The 16,066-nt window shown below is 47.1% G+C and overlaps 3 non-coding genes across 3 annotated transcripts; 2 read left to right on the plus strand and 1 right to left on the minus strand.

Annotated features, from left to right (window-relative positions):
• The first annotated feature begins 2,672 nt into the window (after positions 1-2,672).
• On the plus strand, positions 2,673-2,745 carry TRNAF-GAA (transfer RNA phenylalanine (anticodon GAA)). Its single transcript has one exon. It is a non-coding gene; the product is annotated as a tRNA-Phe (tRNA).
• A 2,333-nt stretch (positions 2,746-5,078) lies between these two features.
• On the minus strand, positions 5,079-5,151 carry TRNAR-CCU (transfer RNA arginine (anticodon CCU)). The gene has a single exon. It is a non-coding gene; the product is annotated as a tRNA-Arg (tRNA).
• Positions 5,152-6,308: 1,157 nt separating this feature from the next.
• Positions 6,309-6,391, plus strand: TRNAL-CAG (transfer RNA leucine (anticodon CAG)). The gene has a single exon. It is a non-coding gene; the product is annotated as a tRNA-Leu (tRNA).
• The last annotated feature ends 9,675 nt before the right edge of the window (positions 6,392-16,066 follow it).

Raw genomic sequence — 16,066 nt, forward strand, 5'->3', positions numbered from 1 at the left:
TCTTTGGTGGAGTGTCCCACAGCAGAGGCAGCGGAACACCACATGGGAGTGGGAGAGTTCAAGGCCGCAGCCCCCGGACAGGGGCAAGCAGCGGCAGTGCTTAGTGGCGGTTGGTAGGACACCGGCGCAGCCAGCGGCTGCACTATGGGATCTGCGGTGGGCGACGGCCCGGCGCTTGCCACGGACTGGAGTGGGGCGGTGGTGGCTGCGGACGGCAATGGACGAGCCGCAGCCGCGGTCAGGAGTGGAGCGGCAGCAGCTGCGGGCAGGCCGCAGCCACGGGCTGGAGTGAGGCGGCAATGGCCGGGGGTGACTGCAGGCAGGCCGCAGCCGCGAGCTGGAGCAAGGCGGCAAAGGCCACGGGTGGCTGCGGGCAGGACGCAACCGCGAGCTGGAGTGAGGCGGCAGCGGCCACGGGCTGAAGTGAAGCAACGGTTCTCTGACGGTCGGCTTGGCGCCTTCTCTCTGCAGTCCACCGTGAGTCTCCCTCTTGTCGCGGCCCTCCTCTCTGGTTACGGCTCGTGGTTCTGGCTCCCTGGAGCTCCCACGGTCTCCTGCTCCTTCTCCCCCATTCTGCTGACTCACTCTCACTGGCCTCCTCCGCCTTTTTTATATAGGCTCCTCCCCCAACCAACCTGTCAGTCTCAGCGGTCCGTCCCTTACCTCTGCTCCCCAGAAACAGACCCCCTCGGAACCTAGATAACGGTCCCCTTGGTTCCGGCCCGGACACTCGGCGGGTGCTCTTCCTCCTGCATCATCAGCATAGAGATGGTTCTGGAACCCAAATCTACTGATTGCTTGACCAATAGGGGCAGTATACAAAGAGAAGAGGAGTGGACCTAGAACCGATCCTTGAGGAACCCCAACAGCAAGGGGAATATGAGAGGAGGAGGAGCCAGCAAAAGATACATTAAAGGAGCGGTCAGAGAGATAGGAGGAGAACCAAGAGAGAACGGTGTCCTTGAGGCCAATGGAACGGAGCATAGTGAGGAGGAGCTGATGATCCACAGTGTCGAATGCTGCGGAGAGATCCAAGAGAATTAAAATGGAGCAGTGACCATTAGATTTTGCTGTTAGTAGATCATTAGAGACTTTAGTGAGGGCAGTTTCAGTAGAGTGTAGAGAGCGGAAACCAGATTGTAGAGGGTCGAGGAGAGAGTTATCTGAGAGATAGCGGATAAGACGGGTGTGTACCAGGCGTTTCAGGAATTTAGAGATGAAGGGAAGATTAGAGACAAGTCTATAGTTAGCGGCACAGTTTTGGTGAGGGGATGGTTTTTTAAGTAATGACTGTATGATGGCATGCTTAAATGAAGAAGGAAAGATACCAGAAGAGAGTGAGAGGTTGAATATTTTTGTTAGGTGAGTGGTGACAGCAGGGGAAAGGGACTGGAGGAGATGTGATGGAATGGGGTCACTGGTGCAAGTGGTAGGGCGAGAAGATGCAAGGAGCCTGATTACTTCTTCTTCTGTTACTGGTTCAAAATCAGAGAGTGAGCTAGATGCAGTGGAGGAGGGAGGACAGTGCATGGTATGGGGGGATTGGGAGATAATTTCCTGTCGGATATGGGAAATTTTTTCTTTGAAATAATTAGCCAGATCGTCGGCATGGAGATCCGTGGTTGGGGCTTGCACTCTTGGGTTAAGTAGGGAATGTCCCTATCCCTAAGTTTTTTGGATGCAGATTGCTCTCACACAAGAGTGAATTTTTGATTTGGAAAAGAAAGAAATGAGGATGGAGAATCAAAACTTTAAGGCTGTGTTCACACTCTGCATTTTCCCCCCCACCGCAATTGTTTTTGTGTTTGTGCAAAAAATCCGCTTCGTTTAACAGTTCGTGATTTCGGGAGATCTCCTGCCCCACTGATGACTAATGACGCTGTTGAAAGGTGCGGTTTTTTTTTCAGGTTTTTTCTCTATAAGATTTTATGGGCAGCCCGAAAGAACGGTTGTAAAAAGACACAATTGTGTTTTTAACTGAAGAATCTCAGCGTTTGTACAAAAAAAAAATCACTGCTTCAAATCAGCACAGAAAAAAAGGCATGAAAAAGCTGTAAAAACCCAGGTTAAAAAAAAAAGCATCGGGGAAAAAAAATCCAGCATTTCCACGCTTGGGAGCACAGACCGAGGGTCATAGATCGCGCTGCACATTAATCCAGTCGTGTGGTTTCAATTGAATTAATTTTTTAGTTAATCCAATAATTAATTTACTTATTTATTTGAATTATTTCATACATATTCTTTAAAAAAATAAATACCGGAAGCCGTTATATCAGATAATAAGTCAAGTGAATTTGTTTAATAAATAAAGTCTTAGATGAATAATAAATACATGAAGAAACATTGTTCTAGTTTTGGTGTTACGATCAATAAGACGGAAAGGGAGAAGATACAGATTAGATATTATAAGTAACTTTTTGACAGTGATGATGATCAGTGAGTGGAACAGGCTGCCACGAGAGGTGGGGAGTTCTCCTTCCATGGAAGTCTTCATACAGAGGCTGGACAGACTTCTGTCTGAGATGGTTTAGTGACTCCTGCATTGAGCAGGGGGTTGGACACGATGACCCTGGAGGTCCCTTCCAATGCTAACATTCTAGGATTCTATTCCTTTTAGCTCAGTCTTTGCTATAGATCACTCATGTCAGAAAGTGACAGCCAAAGCATGCATTGCCGAAATAGCTCAGTTGGGAGAGCGTTAGACTGAAGATCTAAAGGTCCCTGGTTCGATCCCGGGTTTCGGCAGAAGTTTTTTTAACTAGTAATTGTACATAATGCGTGTAAGTCCCATATCTGGAGGTTAAATGTTGGGGGTTAGGAATCCAGCTGCTTTTTGGGTAGAATGAAGTTATATATTGTATATATCAGGCTTTTGCTTATATTTACCTGGTATCTATAATAATAAATGCCCTAAGCAGCTTCCGGTTGTAACAACTTCCCTCGTCCAGTTGTAACCGGTGACGTCACCGCACACCTCTTTCCATGTTAACCCTCAACACACACACTCCTCTCACCTTTCACCATCTCCACTCACGTTCACTCACTCTTTCACTCCACATACGACCCTTTCTCTCACTCCGTCTCTCATACTCACGCCGTCATCGCCGCTGATCCACGATCCCCGCCATCCTGGATCCAGACGTCCTCCACGCCGGCGACATGTTCTTGCAGCGACGCCATTTTGGATCGGCGAAATCCCGCGATACTCAAGATGGCGTCGCCGCAAGAACATGTCGCCGGCGAGGACGACGTCGGGATCCAAAATGGCGTCGGTGAAAACTCGCAAGATTTCGCCGCCGCCATTTTGGATCCCGACGTCGTCCACGCCGGCGACATGTTCTTCCGGCGACGCCATCTTGAATATTGCGGGATTTCACGATACTCAAGATGGCGTCGCCGCAAAAACATGTCGCCGCCGTGGACAACGTCTGGATCCAGGATGGCGCCGGCGGAAGATGTCGGGGATCGTGGAGCAGCGGCGATGACGGCGTGAGTATGAGAGATGGAGTGAGAGAAGGGGTCGTATGTGGAGTGAAAGAGTGAGTGGAGATGGTGAAAGGTGAGAGGAGTGTGTGTTGAGGAGTGTGTGTGTTGAGGGTTAACATGGCAAGAGGTGTGATGCTATCGCATCCTCCCTATGCGATAGCATCGGGCCATAATCTAGTAAAATATAAATATGTCTAAAGTTTGTGTATATACAATATATATATATATTACACACACACAAACCTACATATATACACACATATAACAATATACACACATACTGTACATACACTATACATGTCTTATGTGCCTCCTTCACAGTGTGCCAGCCACTGATCCCCATAACAGTGTGCGTGCCATAGATGCTTCTGATCCCCATAACAGTGTGCGTGCCATAGATGCCTCCATAACAGTGTGCGTGCCATAGATGCCTCCATAACAGTGTGCGTGCCATAGATGCTTCTGATCCCCATAACAGTGTGCGTGCCATAGATGCCTCCATAACAGTGTGCGTGCCATAGATGCTTCTGATCCCCATAACAGTGTGCGTGCCATAGATGCCTCCATAACAGTGCGCCAGCCATAGATGCTTCTGATCCCCATAACAGTGTGCGTGCCATAGATGCCTCCATAACAGTGTGCGTGCCATAGATGCTTCTGATCCCCATAACAGTGTGCGTGCCATAGACGCCTCCATAACAGTGCGCCAGCCACTGACCCCCCACAATAGTACTCCAGCCACTGATCCCCCACAGCAGTGCGCCAGTCACATATTTCTTCAGAACAGTGTCCCAAGCTGCCAGCCGCTACATGTTATGTTGCAGCACTTTCAGCGCCTCATGCTGGGTACACAGAGCTTACAGGAAGGACAGATTAGAAGGCGTGGACATCATTCTCTACCTGTCCTCAGTGCACTGTACACAGGTTCTCCTTTTTGATCTATCTTAGACCTCTTTCACACTTCAGTTTTTTGTGTCAGTTAAAATCCGCCGAAAAAGGCGGAAAAGCGGATCCGTTCTCAACTGATGTGAGCGGATGTCACCGAATCCGTTTTTGGGAAGGAGAGAGAGAGAGAGAGCGAGAGGGAGGGAGAGAGAGAAAGAGAGAGAGAGAATGAATTTCGGGTTAATTCAGTGTCTGGAGGATCCGCCGGCAAAAAAAAAACGGAAATCTTTGAGGATGTTGACGGACAGCAACATTATGGCGGGTCCGCACAAAAACGGATGTAACGGACGGCAATCCGTCAAGATCCGCCAATAATGAAAGTCAATGGGGAAAGAAACGGATCCGCAAAAAAAATTGCGGATCCGTTTTTTTCAAAACCTGGCGGATTTTGACTGATTGTAAAAAACGCAAGTGTGAAAGAGGCCTTACAACATAGCAGACTTTTTCCTTTCCATGCAGTTCACTTTTCTGCCACCAGAGAGCAGCAGCTCCTTTGATATCTCGGTATTCATAGCAATCGCCTAATAATGGGGCAGAATTATTACAGAAAATAACAAATATTTAGGTAGTGCATAATACAACCTGACTAAAATACAAAGTAATATAATATTTTATAGAAATAATAGTGTCGGGAGAAAAATGAAAGCCACCCCAGATGGGACTCGAACCCACAATCCCTGGCTTAGGAGGCCAGTGCCTTATCCATTAGGCCACTGGGGCTGATGAGAGCTGTTTTGGGGCAGTGGACATAGATCTATGATCCTGAGCTCAGGCACATGGTTTACACTGGAGATAATGTGGGAGAATTCTGCTGTACTGATAATAATGATAATCTTTATTTTTATATAACGCTAACATATTCCGCAGCGCTTTACAGTTTGCACACATTATCATCACTGTCCCCGATGGGGCTCACAATCTAAATATGGAATTGTACTCATAAGGCCTGTTTCACACTTCAGTTTTTCAACATCAGTCAAAATCCGCCAAGTTTTGAAAAAAACGGATCCGCCATGAAAGGGGCGGATCCGTTTTTTCCCCCCATAGACTTACATTAGCGGTGGATCCTGACTGACAGTCGTCCGTTGGATCCGTTTTTTGACGGATCCGTGAAAATTTTAGCGGTTCCGGGCGGACCAGACGGACTCTGCAACTTTTTTTGCATTGACGGTCCGCTACTTGCTCCGGGCACCATTTCAACACTGAAATTCTGGCCTGGAAGCAGCGAAAATATGCTCTCTCTCACTCTCTCTCTCTATCATGCTATGAAATGCCATTAAATTACTTGTATTAAAAGGTAACTTCAAGTCTCAGAGAGAGAGAAGAATCTCTGAATATAAATTTATGAAAACTTTCGATATATTCAGTGCAGGAATGAATGTGTCGCATGGATTTATGTTTTTTACATCAATTAAGTAATTTGCTCCTCAGACCTTCTGGGGGCATCACAACACAGAACTAGACGCAATCAGAGGGCAATAAAACCTTCACACTGCTTATCTATGAACTGTTCCAATAATTATGCTTATCCCTCTCCCATAATGACTATTCCGCTTCACATCACTTGTCTCATCTATTGCATTTTTTCTAGGCTGTATTGTGCATAAATATGTGACTCTTCAGATTTTGTATTAGTCTATGCCTGATGAAGAGACCTGAGAAGTCTCGAAAGCTTGCAATGTGTTACCATCTTTTCAGTTAGCCATTAAAAGGTATCAACCACTGAGGACTCTCAATTCTGAATATTTTTCTATCTACTGGCTAACACGGTACAAAGATATACATCTTTTCTGTATCTAGATGTCAGGAGGCAGTAGACATAACCGCAGCTCCGGCCGCCTCCTGCTGAAGACAGCTCTGCATCACATGCCCATACAGTCAGGATGGCCGAGCGGTCTAAGGCGCTGCGTTCAGGTCGCAGTCTCCCCTGGAGGCGTGGGTTCGAATCCCACTTCTGACATCTTTTGCTATGAATTAGATCGTCGTCACTCTATGGATCCTAAAATGTATTTATAAGGCTCTGCATCCTCAGTGCAGCAGATGGTTAAGTTCACACTTGGCGCTTTTGCTGCGTTTAATTTCTGCAGCAAAACCTGAGCGCTTGGTAGGAAAAAAGCTATGGCAAAAAACAAAGGTTTTGCAGCATTTTTGGTGCGTTTTTTCATTCAATTCAATGGGTGAAAACCACTGAAAAAATGCTGAAAGAAGTGACATGCTCTATGTCCAAAAAAAATGCAAAGCACAAAATACTGATGACAAAAAAATCAATGTGCATGCATGAGATTTCTGAAATCTCAGATATAGCTGGTACTGTCAAACACATCTGAGAATTAGCATAAAAATGAGCCCCATATATTGCTCCATACTGTACAATAAGCCCCATACATTGCTCCATACAGGACAATGAGCCCCTTATACTATGCCATACAGTATAATGAACCCTTTATATTGCTCTATACAGGACAATGAGCCCCTTATACTACTCCAAATAGTATAATGAGCCCCAAATACTACTCCATACAGTATAATGAGCCCCATGTATTGCTCCATACAGAATAATGAGCCCCATATATTGCTCCATACAGAATAATGAGCCCCATATATTGCTCCATACAGTATGAGCCCCATATAATGCTACATACAGTATAATGAGCCCTATATAATGCTCCATACAGAATAATGAGGCCCATATATTGCTTCATACATAATGGGCCCCATATAATGCTCCATACAGTATATGATAGGCTCCATTTAATGCTTCATACATAATGGACTCCATATAATGTTCCATACAGAATGATCCCCATATAATGCTCCATACATAATGGGCCCCATATAATGTTCCATACAGAATGAGCCCCATATAATGCAACATACATAATGGACCCCATATAATGTTCCATACAGAATGAGCCCCATATAATGCTACATACATAATGGACCCCATATAATGTTCCATACAGAATGAGCCCCATATAATGCTCCAGTATATGATGGGCCCTATATAATTCTCGCATATATGATGGGCCCCATATAATGCTCCATACATAATTGGCCCCATATAATGCTCCAGTATATGATAGGCCTGTGAAGAAACCAGGGTATATCTTAATTGCCCAGATGACTATGTTTTAACAGGCCTGGAGGAATTTACTTTTTGTCTGTATATTTGGCTTGTGGATTTAAGTGTGGATTCTGGTGGGTCAGAAAGGCTGACTTGCACAATGATATACCATGTAACAGTGTGGGCTTATCTGATGTTTGTTTATATTCTGGAATCAGTTTGTTGACTTGAATGTAGATAGGGACGGCTGTGAGGGTATACTGAAGGACACTGGATAATTCTAAATATAGCTTACCTGCCTCGGGTATAAAAGACCCTGAGACAGAGAGACGGTGTCTCATCTCACCACATAGAGCTACTAGCCGGACCTCCTGCTAAACACCCAACATACGAGAAACTCTCCAGGATCCCAGCGGAGGGTACGTCAGACCCAGCTGAAAGAACACTGGACTGCTCTCGGTTATCTCCTTACACTTGTCGTGACCTCCTCACTGTGTGTTATCACAGGTGGAATAGCGACCCTTGGAGCTCTGACATAATATCCACTAGCATCTCGGTGAGTCAGCGGAGGGGTGAGACCCTGTGGTGTGCACCATTTTGGGTAATTGCTGAAATTGTTCTATTTGCTAATGGGTGTTGTGGTTCAATAATGCTTGGCCACAATGTTTTACCCTAACCCTGTGTTGTCTGTGTAGTGTCCTGCTCACAAGGAGATAGAGCGGACGTTCAGTGGTATGAGCCCTGGTCCATGCAGTCTTTCTAAAGGCAGCCAGGCCAGCAGACAAGAGCACTCACTGACCCCGTTTCTCCACACTTGGTGGCAGCAGTGGGATACTACTCATCCCGGTGGAACCGGAGGAGCTGCAGGGGACTGGTGTTCGTAAACACCGTCCAGGGCTTCACAAACAGGGAGGCATACAGACAGACCCAGCAGACCATTGATGAGGCATACACAGTAGGTTTTGGATGGCACCATGTCCAACCCTACCAACTTCGCCTTGGGAAGAGGACCGGAGTGGATGTATAGCCGTAACAAGAAACGACAACTACAGGAGCTGTGCCAGCTACGACGTATTAAATACCGGACCACGGACACTCGTTCGGATTTGATCAAGGAATTAGTTCGTTGGGATACCCAGAACGTCGTGGAGGATGACGAAAACTCTGATGAGATGGACCCAGAGGAAATGCCAGAACCAGGACCCTGTGCCAGTCTGGAATCTATCCAGTCACCTGCAGCCCGAATCCAGGAGTTGTTGGTTGCATTGGGACCTGGAGCCTCAAGTGGTGAAAGGGCTTGTGTTATGGAATCAGTTTTGGGAGTTCCAGTACCCCTACAGCCAGCATCGAACCCTACCCCCCATGGTAGTTCCCCAACAAGGAACAAAGCTCCGCTACAGAGACGGGCCAGTGTTTAATGAGTCAAACACCGAAGTCGATGAACATTTACAAGATTTTGAGACTCTAATGCTAATGCACCAGGTACCCATAGCTGATTGGGCTAAATACCTGTGGACTAGTTTGACTGGTCGGGCACAGGATGCTGCCCGGTCACTTGGGCCTCAACACTGCCAGGATTATGAAACTAGTAAGGACACCCTGCTGGCACTTTTTACCATTACATCCGAGAGATATCGCACGAAGTTCCGGACATTGTCTCGCCAGGGGGTCTCCAATGTAGAATTTGGCAGTCAACTCTGGAGACACTGCAACCGCTGGCTTGATGGTAGGGCTGCCCAATCTGCTGCTGCCCTTCGGGATGTGATCATGCTGGAGCAACTTATGGAGAAGATGGCCCCAGAAAATCGAGAGTGGGTAGCCGACCGGAAACCCGACACCCCAGAGCAAGCAACCCGATGGGCTGATGAGTTTACAGCCAACCGACCCCGCTGGAGAAACGATATGCCCACCGATCCAAGAAGACCGTTCAACCAAGGACTTGACCGACCACCAGGCCAATGGGTCTCCAGCAGCACCCGTGAGTTTCCCAACCCACGGTGCTGCTATACATGTGGGCGCCTTGGACATATTGCCAAAGATTGTTCCCAGGGCCGGGGTCCCATGCCTGGAGCCCGTCTGCCAGCTCAGCCCGTCATCTGTCAAAATGAGCCAGCAGGGTCGGAGGGATGCTATACCCAGGACACCCCAGCAACAGTGAGATAATACACAGCGGGTTAGCCATCCAACACCAGACAACCTCCTACGCCACATCCAGCCGGTCGAGGTCGGTGATATCCAGGCCCAGGGACTTTGGAACACTGGGTCCTCCATCACCCTTGCCAGCTCAGATATTGTCCCACCTGAACACCATTTACCAGGCCGCCAAGTGACCATCTCCCTGGCTGGAGGTCAGTACTCGGACATCCCTCTGGCCCGTGTGCAGTTGGACTGGGGTACTGACCAGGGATAGGTGGAAGTGGGACTCATGGATGGCCTCCCCACACCTGTAATTTTGGGGAATGACCTTGGACAAGAACTGTTCAGCCAATTTGTTACTGTCAACCAAGCCAAGAAACACCATGATGTGGATCCTTCTGCCACCCATCCCGAGGATAACCGACACTCCAACCCCTCATCAACCTCCTATGAACCGACGGCGGTGAGTACACTTGACCAGACTGTTGCCATTGACTGGGGGGAGACAGATCGCAAGGAGTTTAGGGAGGCCCAACTCACAGACCCCACTCTAGAATTTGCCCGCAGTGCGGCTGATCTACCTGGGGAAATAAATCAAGGGGAGGTGTATAGATGGGAGAATGGACTGCTGCATAGTGAAAAGCCTGCATCATGCCCAGAGAAACCCTGGACCCGTGTCCATCAGCTCTTGGTGCCTCAGCAGTATCGGACCCAACTCCTGCGCTTGGCACATGACGTTCCTGCAGCTGGGCATATGGGAGTGAGAAAGATCCGTGCTCGACTACTGTGTAGTTTCTTCTGTCCAAAGGTCGCCCAAGAGATGCGGAAATACCGAGCCTCTTGTCCAGTTTGTCAACGGATGGGGGGAGCACTCTGTTGTGCCCCGCTCCAATCCATGCCCTTGATAGGTGAGTCCTTCCAGAGGGTTGCCATAGATTTAGTGGGTCCTTTAGCTAACCCCAGCTGCAGCGGAAAAAGGTTCATCCTCACCCTGGTCGACTTTGCCACCCGTTACCCGGAGGCCATTGCTCTGTCATCCATAAATGCAGAGCACGTGGCTCAAGCTCTACTGGACATTTTTAGTCGAGTAGGGTTTCCACAGGAGGTATTGACCGACCAGGGGACCCAGTTACAAAGCGAGCTGATTCAGACCCTCTGGGAGAAACATGGTGTCCGCCCCATGCGTACCACCCCCTACCACCCCGAAACTAACGGGTTATGTGAGCATTTCAATGGAACGCTTAAGCAGCTCATTAGTCGGTATGTGGAGTCTGAGGGAGGGGACTGGGAGAAAAACCTGCAGCAGCTCCTGTTCACCTACCGGGAGGTGCCGCAGGATTCCACCAGGTTCTCTCCTTTTGAATTGCTGTATGGCCAAAAAGTACGAGGGCCGTTAAGAGTTAGTAAAAGAGACTTGGGAGGGCACTTTTCCCACAGAAGAGGTTCCCATCCTGGAGTATGTCCAAAAGTTTAGGGAGAAGATGAGGTGCCTCTTGGCCTTAGCCCATGGGAATTTAGAAGTGGCTCAGGAAAGGCAACGACGGTGTTACAACCGCACTGCCAGATTGCGAGAATTTACCTGTGGACAGAAGGTTCTAGTACTAGTACGCAAAAACAACCTGCAAGCCATGTGGGTAGGTCCGCTCACCATCACCAGGAAATGCGGGGAGACTGACTACACTGTGGCTTTGGATCGAGCAGGTGTTCGTGAACGGACCTATCATGTGAACAGGCTAAAAGCTTATGAGGAAAGGGAAGTTACCAACATAACGGTTTGTTGTCCCCCTTTAGATGATCCAGATCTGGACCAGATCCCGGACTTATTGGTGGAATCCAAAAGGGGAATGGGGGTAGCGGATGTCCCGTTGAGGTAGCGGCTTGGTCCATCACAGAAGCAACAATTAACAGAACTGCTTGGTACATATGGCTCCCTGTTCACGAGTCAGCCTGGTCGAACCCCCTTGGTCCAGCATCATGTTAACACAGGGGTAACCACTCCATTCAGACAACCGGCCTACCGGGTGACACCTCCAGTGTTGGCAATGATGAAGGCCGAAGTGGATGGCATGTTGAACATGGGGGTCATAGTTCCTTCCCATAGCCCATGGGCAGCCAGTGTAGTGTTGGTGCCCAAGAAAGACAAGAGTACTCACTTCTGTGTGGACTACAGGCGACTCAATGAGGTCACCATTACAGACGCCTACCCCTTGCCTCAATCGGATGAACTACTAGACAGATTAGGTGGATCTCAGTTCACATCTACTATCGATTTGAGCAAGGGATACTGGCAGATCCCACTCACAAAAGAGGCTCAAGAGAAGTCTGCAATCATTTCCCTTTTGGCCTGTTTGAATTTACCAGCATGCCATTCGGGATGAAGAATGCCGGGCTACCTTCCAAAGGATGGTAGACCAGTTACTAGAGGGATGTCAGGGGTATGCCTATTCCTACCTGGATGACATCGCAATCTTCAGCAATACCTGGGAAGAGCATCTACAACATGTGTCACAGGTGCTGCAGAGGGTAGCAAAAGCCCACCTTACCATTCGACCTGACAAGTGCCAGATGGGGATGGCCGAGGTACTATACCTTGAACATCGGGTCGGAAGTGGGTGCATTCATCCTGACCCTGCAAAAGTAGAAGCCATTACCCAGTGGCCTCGCCCACCCAATCAAAAACAGGTACACGCCTTTCTAGGGACGGCAAACTATTATCAAAAGTTTATCCCCAATTACAGTACAGTAGCAAAGCCCCTCACTGACCTTACCACCAAACGATATGCCCGCAATCTCATCTGGACCCCAGAGTGTGAATCCGCATTCCTACAGTTGAAAACCCAGCTAGCCCAAAGCCCAGTCCTGACTGCTCCTGACTTCCGCCGTCGGTTCATTGTTCAAACAGACGCATCAGACGCTGGATTGGGAGCCGTACTCAGTCAAGTGGTGGACGATGGTCAGGTACACCCAGTAGCTTACATTTCTCGGAAGCTGTTGGACCGGGAAAATGCATACGCCACAATAGAAAAAGAATGCTTAGTAATAGTCTGGGACTTAAAGAAATTGCAGCCCTACCTCTACGGCATGGAATTCACCGTCATAACCGACCATAACCCCTTAAGTTGGTTAAATCGGATTGCTGGGGACAACGGACGTTTACTCAGATGGAGTCTGGCCTTACAGTCCTATAATTTTTCTGCCTCTCATAAAAAGGGCAAAGATCATGGAAACACCGATGGACTGTCCCGACAAGTAGAGGATGACCGGAAGCCTATCACGTCTAGTTAATTAAGATGGGGGAGCAATGTGAAGAAACCAGAGTATATCTTAATTGCCCAGATGGCTATGTTTTAACAGGCCTGGAGGAATTGACTTTTTGTCTGTATATTTGGCTTGTGGATTTAAGTGTGGATTCTGATGGGTCAAGAAGGCTGACGTGCACAATGATATACCATGTAACAGTGTGTGCTTATCTGAAGTTTATTTATATTCTGGAATCAGTTTGTTGACTTGAATGTAGATAGGGATGGCTGTGAGGGTGTACTGAAGGACACTGGGTAATTCTAAAAATACTGTAGCTTACCTACCTCGGGTATAAAAGACCCTGAGACAGAGAGACGGTGTCTCATCTCACCACATAGAGCTACTAGCCGGACCTCCTGCTAAACACCCAAAAGACGAGAAACTCTTCAGGATCCCAGCGGAGGGTACGTCAGACCCAGCTGAAAGAACACTGGACTGCTCTCTGTTATCTTCCTACGCTTGTCATAACCTCCTCGCTGGGTGTTATCACAGGTGGAATAGCGACCCTCGGAGCTCTGACATAAAATCCACTAGCATCTCGGTGAGTCAGCGGAGGGGTGAGACCCTGTGGTGTGCACCATTTTGGGTAATTGCTGAAATTGTTCTATTTGCTAATGGATGTTGTGGTTCAATAAAGCTTGGCCACACTGTTTTACCCTAACCCTGTGTTGTCTGTGTAGTGTCCTGCCCACAAGGAGATAGAGTGGGCATTCAGTGGTATGAGCCCTGGTCCATGCAGTCTTTCTAAAGGCAGCCAGGCCAGCGGACAAGAGCACCCACTGACCCCGTTTCTCAACAGGGCCCTATATAATTCTCGAGTATATGATGGGTCTCATATAATGCTCTAGTATGTGATGAACCCCATATATTGCTCCAAACATTAAAAATAAAAATGAAATCCTCCCCTCTCCTCACTGCCACTGGTCTACTTCGGACTCCTCAGGGTCGGCGTCTTCTGGCTCTCTGCACTGTGACTGCTCATAGCAGAGAGTGCATCGATGTGACATCATCGCACCCTCTGACCTGAAACGTCACATAGTCAGGAGACGCGAAAGACACCGCAGCTGCGAAGGAACGGGGAGAGGCAAGTACTGCAAGTACTGAGACCCTGAGCAAGCGGCATCTGGCCCCCAAAGCGCACCGGTGTCCCCAACGGCGAGTGGGTCCCTCCATCTGCTCAGTGCCCCGACACTTGTCCAGGTGCACAGAGTGCTGACACCAGCCTTGCCCATAGGTGTCTTCTATCACTACTATTCCAGGAGTCTTATTGGACAGGCTGACACCTTGTGACAGAATTTGGAACTTCATTCTAGGTCTCTGCTGTGTCTTTTTTTTCTGAAATGATTGACATACATTTCTGATACTTGTATAGGAATACTGTTTTGAAAAATGATAGAATACTGAAAAATACAAATATTCAAAAAACAACAAGAGACGCTTCGTATAAACGGACGTATAGTCACTGTATCCCATACTATGGAACTATTTCTGTTGACATAATTCTGTATAATATGTAAATATGTGTATATACGTTGTTATCACTTATTACTGTTAATTTTTTCATATATTTTTCCACAGTTCTGATGAAGGCCCAACATTAGGACAGAAACGTTGACTATTTAGATTGCCATTAAAAATAATTTGTTTCATTCACTGCAACTTGAGCGCTGAGTTCCTTACTCGCCATTCAATTCTATGGTGGCAAAAAAAAATAAATTATGATACCACAATACAGCATCTGATTTTATGGATACATTGCAATCCTCTAACATAGGAAACTGTAAATCTTTCTGTAAATCATTAATAGCTGCTGTGAAAAAACAGTCAGAACACTGATGGCAAATGAGAAACAATAATCTCCTTTTTCTGGATGAAACACTCTAAATGATTGTTTGTACACTGGTGCGAGCCTCCCCGATGCAGAATTTTACCAACTTGTAATATACTATTATTAACGTATCATTGTTTTCGCACTCTTTGCGCTTGTCACATTTTTGTTCAGTTTGCATGTAGCCGATCACAAGCAACCATTGGGGTAACAGCTGAGAGAAGGTTAAGTAAAAGAGGTCGGGTCATTCTTAGGTATGTATCACCTATAGAGCGTTCACGTGACATGTGCATTGAAAAAACATGCCAATTGAATATGGCAAAAACCATGAGGATAAAGTGCAACTTCCAAGCCTCAAACTTATGTTTCTGATCACCAATTCTGTTCTTGTATCTGTGTAGTAATCTCTGTTATGATCAATAATATGTAGTAAGCTTGGGTGTATTATTCCCATATGTATGTACTTTACTTTGTTCTGTTCTGATGTGTATACAGGGCCGGACTGGGACAAAAAAGCAGCCCTGCCACACAAACCCCACCAGCCCACATACTATAGCACTCATCAGCCCTGATCAGTGAATTTTCGCTATACTTTGTTTGTCTTCCCCTCATCACTCTATTAAAGGAGTTATTTAAAGAGCCACATGTGAATGGCACCACAGTGCGTATGATTGGACCACAGCTCCATTTACATGGTGCTCTTCAAAGCTACGTTTCCTGGGATCATGGGTGTCCCAGCGGTCAGATCCACAACAAACAGAAAGTCATTCCCTATCCAAAAGATAGGGGAGAACTTCCAAATTTGGATAACCCTCCATACAGTATTATAGGCACCACTTAGTCCTCCATACATTGTTATTGGTACCATAGTCCTCTTTACAGTATTATGGGCACCATATAGTTCTCTATACAGTATTATAGGCACCATATAGTCCTCCATACAGTATTATGGGCACCACATAGTCCTCCATACAGTATTGCAGGCACCTCATAGTTCTCCATACAGTATTATGGGCACCATATAGTCCTCCATAGAGTATTATGGGCACAACATAGTCCTCCATACAGTATTATGGGCACAACATAGTCCTTCATAGTATTATGGGCACAACATAGTCCTACACACAGTATTATGGGCATCACATAGTCCTCCATACAGTATTATGGGCACAACACAGTCCTTCATACAGTATTATGGGCACAACATAGTCCTACATACAGTATTATGGGCATCACATAGTCCTCCATACAGTATTATGGGCACCACATAGTCCTACATACAGTATTATGGGCATCACACAGTCATC

The sequence above is a fragment of the Dendrobates tinctorius genome, unplaced genomic scaffold (assembly GCF_039654945.1).
Source record: "Dendrobates tinctorius isolate UK_male_01 unplaced genomic scaffold, ASM3965494v1 ptg000086l, whole genome shotgun sequence".
Classification (NCBI taxonomy): Eukaryota; Metazoa; Chordata; class Amphibia; order Anura; family Dendrobatidae; genus Dendrobates; species Dendrobates tinctorius.